This window comes from Arachis ipaensis, chromosome B8 (genome assembly GCF_059453495.1).
Source record: "Arachis ipaensis isolate K30076 ecotype BB chromosome B8, ASM5945349v1, whole genome shotgun sequence".
Taxonomy (NCBI): domain Eukaryota; kingdom Viridiplantae; phylum Streptophyta; class Magnoliopsida; order Fabales; family Fabaceae; genus Arachis; species Arachis ipaensis.
The window spans coordinates 50302060-50309087 of NC_142443.1; the positions used below are offsets into that span (position 1 = coordinate 50302060).

General features: G+C 38.5%; 1 non-coding gene across 1 annotated transcript; it reads right to left on the bottom strand.

The window, feature by feature from the left end:
• Window positions 1–3815: 3815 nt before the first annotated feature.
• LOC148548037 (small nucleolar RNA R71) lies at window positions 3816–3919 on the bottom strand. Its single transcript, XR_015897058.1, has one exon. It is a non-coding gene; the product is annotated as a small nucleolar RNA R71 (small nucleolar RNA).
• Window positions 3920–7028: the final 3109 nt, after the last annotated feature.

The following is a 7028-nucleotide window of genomic DNA, read 5'->3' on the forward strand; positions in this document are numbered from 1 at the left end:
TTACTTTCTAGCACTTTATTTTCTTGCACTTTACTTTTACGTCATTTACTTTCCTTGCACTTTATTGCTTTATTTTAATTTCTAGCTATTTACATTTCTTGCTTGATTATCACCCAATTATGCTTGTCTAACTAGAATAATCAATTAACTATTGATTGCTTAATCCTTTAATCCTCGTGGGATCGACCTCACTCTTGTGATTTTTATTACTTTATACGACTCGATATACTTGCTGGTTACACGTAAAATCTAAATTTTACATATCATTATCTAACAATCAACTAGTATTTAATGCATGAATAACAGGTATCATGAGATCTTTAGAGGGATGTAACGGGGCTAGGATTTAGGTAGGATGAATTATGGTTAAGTGGACTTAAAGAATTAGTTCCTTGGTTAGCTTGAGTGTCCACTTAATCCTACATCACTTATGTACACATAACAATATAACCTTTCTACCCATTTTCTTTTTTTTTATCTCACTTCACTCATGCATTTTCTTTTCAAACATGGTATATGTATCCTTTATTTACTCTTTTATTTCATACTTTGTCATTCACAAGTTTTTTTTATGAACTATGAATGCATATGCTTTAATTTGTGAAATGCATGAGCATTACCTAATTGCCCCAAAAACTTTTTTCACAAAGAGTTCATACCTCTATCACCAATGCTTCCTAAAATACCCCCACACTTAGAATTTACATACTAATCCACCCAAGCTAATCAAAGAGTAATTCAGGGACATCAATGGTTTTTCGCTTAAGGGGAGTAATGTGCTATCATCAGAACAAAAAGGGATTCATAGGCTCAAAGGGGTTCACAAAGGTGAATGCAAGGGTTGACCATATAGGTTAGTGAGTTTATCATCAAAGATGGCCACAATCATACTAAATGCATCCAAATACAAATACAGGACTGATGCCATGGCATCTTAGGCTAGTTTCACTAGCATTTTTCTTTGTTTTTAATAGGTTTTATGCACTTTCTTGAGTTATAAGTACGCAATTAGGGTAGAAATTCAAGCATACCTAGATTCATCTAACTATGGTTAATTTGATACAATTTCATGAGAATTATGCTATAATTACTTGTGTGCTAAGAATGATGAGAATTCTCATGACTTTAGCAACGCTTTGATGCATGTAGTGGTTGATGATAGGTGAAGGAAAGCATGGAAAGAAGTTGAAGAAGGAGCATGGAGAAGATGAAAGAGTAGCAACGTTGGTGGCAAAGTTGGACCACCATCGTTGTCTCAAACGTTGAGAAGGAGTAGAGCAAAATTCTGCATGATCTGCTGGTGCCGACGTTGGAGGGGACGTTGGCAATCCAACGTTACCTCCAACGTCATTGAAAATATTCAATTCTGGAGCTGAAGAATTTTTGAGCGACGCGTACGCGTCTATGACGCGTACGCGTGAAAGAAGAAAATTTCGACATCTACGCGCAAGCGTGAGTCATGCGCACGCATGGAATGGAAAAATTGACCATCCACGTGTACGCGTGGGTCACGCGTATGTGTCACAAACGAATGTTAGAGGTATAACGTTGCCTCAAACGTTGCCTCCAAAATCCGCGATGAGAAGCCTAGAATTTGGAATTGAAAAACTTGAATCGACGCGCACGCGTCAATGACGCGTACGCGTCGATAGGAAAAATGGCATTTCACATGTAAGCGTGATGTACGCGCACGCGTGAAAAAGCAAAATCACAGCCTTCACGTGTACGCGTGGTGCACGCGTACGCGTGGATAGCAGAACGTTGGCCCTTCAACATTGAGTCAAACGCCAATGAAAGCAGCTGCATCTAGTTTTTTTAGAAAGGCGTTTGAGTCAACGTTGGCCATCAAACGTTGACTCCAACGTGAAGCACCAGAACTTGAAATTCAAACAGATCTCTTCGCAACAGCAAGGGAAACCAATTGAAGCAACTTCAACCCAATTCCATCAAGGCCAAAAGCCCAATTCAAAGATTGAAGATCAATGGAAGAAAATGTATAAATAGCTTAGAATTTAAGTTAGAAAGAAAGTGGGGGTTACTTCATTTAGGACTTCACTTTTACTTTTTGGTTCATTTTTACTGCAATTCTTTAAATTCTGCAATGTATCTTTCAATTCCATTTTCCATTTTGAGAGCTATGAACAACTAAACCCCTTTCATTGGGTTAGGGAGCTCTGTGTAATTCAATGGATCAATATTAGTTTTCATTCTTCTTCTTCTTTCTTTTCTCTTGATTTTGTTAGAAAGCTTTTGTTCTTCATCCAATTGGATAGTTGTCTTAGGAAAGAAGCTATTCATAATTGGATCTCCTCTGAATCTTGGAAGAGGAATGAGGAGATCATGCTAGAAATGCTTTCTCACATTGGATTAGATTGGGGTTTGGATAGATATAGTGACATGTAATCCTACCAATACTTTGATCTATAAATTTGTGTGGTATAATCAGTTACCAAACTTCATCTCTTCCCATGTGCACTTAAATCAAGGAATTGGGCAATTGTTCATGCTTAGATAGATTAGATTACCAAGGAATTGGGATCTAATCACCTAAGATTGCCAAGGAGATCAATGAATGCATTGATTAAGGAAGAGATGAAAATGAACTTGATCTGGAGAATTATCACATCTCTTGACCCCAATGAGCTTCCCCATCTCTGATCTACCCATTCTTTTACATTCTGCTTCTTTAATTTCATGCTTAACCCCCATTCCCCTTTAATTTCTTGCAATTTAAGATTCTGTCATTTAATTTCTCGTAATTTAATTTCTGTTAGTTAATTTCTTGCAATTTAAGTTTCCCGCCAAATTTACATTCTGCAATCTCAATCCAATTTTGATTTTGCTCAACTAGCACAATTCTCCAATTAACATTGATCAATCTACCAATCCCTATGGGATTCGACCTCACTCTACAGTGAGTTTTTACATGACGACAATCCGGTGCACTTGTCGGTAGGAAATTGTTGAGAGATAGTTTTTGAGCCAATCAAGTTTATGGCGCCATTGCCGGGGATTGGTTTTGTATTGACAATTACTAAATTAGAGGATAACTAGATTGAGAACTTTTTTTTCTTTTGATTAATTGAATTTTAATTTCAGTTGTTCATTTTTGCTCTTTGCAATTTTTAGTTGTTTTTCCTTAATTTTACCTTACTTCTTTACTTTCCAGTAAAACTAACCCACTAACTCATTAACTGTTTAATTATTTGCCTCAATTGCTCTAACCATACTTTTTCATTAATTGTGAATCCTTCACTTGCTGGTTGCTGCTTGTTGTGCTCCTTGTATGATAGGTAGAAGAGAGGTTTCAATCTCCTTTAACAGTGAACCGAAAAGAAGAGGAGGAAGACTTGGATATCACCATGGAGGACGATATAGAAAACCATCATGAAAGAGAGGTGAATAATCATGCCAGAAGAGGTGCAGCCAACCCTGCTGGACAAGAGAGGAGAGTTCTGGGATCATACATCAATCCAAACCCAGGAAACTGTGGTAGCAGCATTCAAAAGCCAACTATCCATGGCAATAATTTCAAATTGAAGCCTCAGCTCATAACTCTGGTCCAGAACAACTGTTCTTTCAGAGGAAGTGCCCAAGAGGATCCTAATGAGCATCTCACTAAATTCTAAAGGATTTGTGACACAGTTAAATCTAATGGTGTTCATCCTGACACTTATAGATTGCTACTGTTTCCATTTTCTTTGAGGGACAAAGCATCAAAATGGCTAGAATCATTTCCCAAGGAAAGCTTGACAACCTGGGAGGATGTAGTAAATAGATTCTTAACAAGGTTCTACCCTCCACAAAAAGTAAACAGGCTGAGAACTGAAGTGCAGACCTTCAGACAACAGGATGGTGAGACTATTTATGAAGCCTGGGAGAGATTCAAAGATTTGACAAGGAAGTGCCCCCTTGACATGTTTAATGAGTGGGTGCAACTTCACATCTTTTATGAAGGACGGAATTGTGAGTCAAAAAAAGCTGTAGACCACTCATCTGGAGGTTCCCTTAACAAGAAAAAGACCATTGAAGAAGCCATTGATGTTATAGAATAGTGGCTGACAATGAGTATTTTTATGCCTCATATAAGAGAAACAACAAGGGAGTCTTAGAATTAAACCCTATGGATGCAATCTTGGCCCAGAATAAGATGATCACCAAGCAACTGGCTGAATTGACCAAGTAAATGGAGAAGAATCAGGTTACAGCTATCCACACTCAACCATCACCTCAAGAAGAGTTGGACACAGAAGAAGGAGTTAACTGGGAGGAAGCTAATTACCTTGGAAATTCATCTAGGCAAGCTCATGATCCATATTCTAAAACCTGTAACTCTGGTTGGAGGAACCACCCAAACTTTGGGTGGGGGAACCAACAAAACCAAGGCCAAGACCACAAACCCCATAATCCAAACCAGTATAACAACTCCACTCACCAAAACTCCAACCAAAAACCATACCAGACCACACAAAGTACTTATTCACAGCCACCATACCAAAACCACAATAACCATTCTTAACATCCCAATTTCAACCTACCATCACCACATGATGATGACAGAATGGCAAAAATGGAAGCTATGCTTGCCAACCTTTGCAAGGAGTCTGAACACATGAAGAAATTCAGGGAAGAAGTGAGAAGTAGTATAAAAAGCCGAGGGGAGGTTATTAAGAATCTCGAATCTCAAGTAAGGTATCTATCTCAACAATTTCCAAAGTCCACTAATAGCTTCCCAAGTGATACTGAAAAGAATCCAAGAGGACAGACCAAGCAAGTAAGGTAGGAATAATGCAAGTCAATCAATTTAAGCAGTGAAGAAGTTCTGAAGGAAGAATGCTCCAGACACTCAGAACATGATGAAGGAGAGTCAAGGAAGAATGTAAGGGAGATAGAAGAAATGGCTAGCCCTGAACAGAGGAAGGAACAAAAAGAGAAAGAAGTCCTCAAGCCTTTTCTGCCACAAGCACCATTTCCCCAGAGACTTAGGGGAAGTGAGAAAGAGAAGTCATACTCAAGATTCTTAGACATATTTGCATCTCTCAGTGTCAACATACCCTTCATCAAAACTCTCCAACAGATGCCTAGCTATATCAAGTGCATGAAAGAGTTGCTGACCAAGAAAGGAACCTTAAAAGAGGGACAAACAGTGACAATGAACAAGGAATGTAGTGCCTTCATCAAGAAGGACGTACTCCTAAAGAAAAGAGATCCGGGGATCTTTCATATTCCCTGTACCATAGGAGAAACAAAAATTGACAGAGGATTATATGATCTAGGGGCTAGCATAAATGTGATGCCTCTGTCTCTTATGAAGAAGTTGCAAATCAATGAGCTGAGATCCACGGATGTGATCATCCAATTGGCGGATAAAAATCAGAAGCAGGGTGAAGGAGTAATCGAAAATGTGTTGGTGAAAGTGGGAAACTACTTCCTTCCCACTGACTTTGTTGTTCTGGACATGGAGGAAAGTTACCTCCACCCCATTATTCTGGGGAGACCATTTCTAGCCACTGCTAGAGCGCTGATAGATGTGGCACAAGGAGAGTTGATACTGAGAGTACATGATGAGCAGCTCACTTTCCATGTTTTCAAGCCCACGTATGAGTCTGAGCAAGAGAGCAAGAAATTAAAGGAAGAGTACATTGAAAGCTCTTTGAAGGAGAACAACAATGAACCACCAGCCAAGCCTCTGGAGCTTTCATGGGTGGATAAATAAGAAGCTCAAGAGATGAAGCAACCAAGGATACTAGAGGAAGAGCTAAAACAATAGGAACCCAAGGGAATTAATCAATAAAGATCACTCCAACAAAAGAACTTCTGAAGCACTACTTAAAGAAGAGAGGAAAATGGGGAAGAAAGTACCAAAGGGATGGAGAAACAAGAAGCTTCCTACAGAAGGTTTCTCCCCTGGAGACAAGGTGATGTCAATCCACCATCCACAAATTCCACTGCATCTTCCAACCATTCCATCTCAGTTACCTCAAGTGTTCACATTCAGAAAGGTCCTTTCCCTGGAGCATTTGGAAATTATCAAGGAATCAAATGGGGACAGTTTCACAGTGAGAGGAGAGGATCTCAGGCACTACAATATGCCCTAACAGAAAGCTGACCATCAAGCTAGTGACGTTAAAAGAGCACTTGTTGGGAAGCAACCCAACCAAAGGTAGTAATTTTTCCCTAGTTAAAGTCAATAAAAAGAGTTAAGTAGATTCTTTGTATTGCAAGGAGCTAAGTTTGGTTTTGCACACCAAAGGAATTTAAGGATAAATGTGTAATTCTAATTTTGGTGTCCCACCATGGATTTCATTAAGAACACATTGCACCCTTAGCATAATTAGTTATCAGCTCCAAATAATCAGAGAAACTACTTGACTATTATTTAGTTCCCAGTTCATAATTTATTTTCTAGTTTATAGTTGTTTTCTAGTTCATAGTTTACTTTCTTAATAAAAAGGACTTGATGTTTCATGCATGTATTTATTCTGCTGCATATAGAAGTAGGCAAGGAACTAAGTTTGGTGTTCCCACACCAACATAGGTTCAGAGAATCACAAGCATACATGCATGCTAACTGTTTCTCAAGTGCTTGGGGAACAAGCAACTTCCAATTACTTACAGGAATTCAATCAATCTCTTGGAAAGAATACACACCACCAGCTAAAAAAAAGAGAAAGACACAAAAGCCAAAGATGGTGAGGACAGAGAGGAAGCAACTAGACTTCAAGAAGTTGTATTGTTGCTTAACTATTTATACTTGGGAATGCTTAAATTGGAAGTCTGATTGTACCTGTGTTGATAGTTAACTTTTAGTTAAGTCATTTGCATTCTGTTGAGTTTGATTTTGCAATAAGTGTGCTAGCCTAGTTGTGTGTATTTTCACTTTCACTTATTTAAATGCTTGTCTTGTCCCCTACCCGTTTTCAATTTGAATAAAAGAAATTTTGAAAAGAAGTGGAATAGTTCCTTTTTGGCAAGGAAGTGAAATAACAGTAAGTGGTGGTATATATGTCTAATTGTGTAGTAGCTCA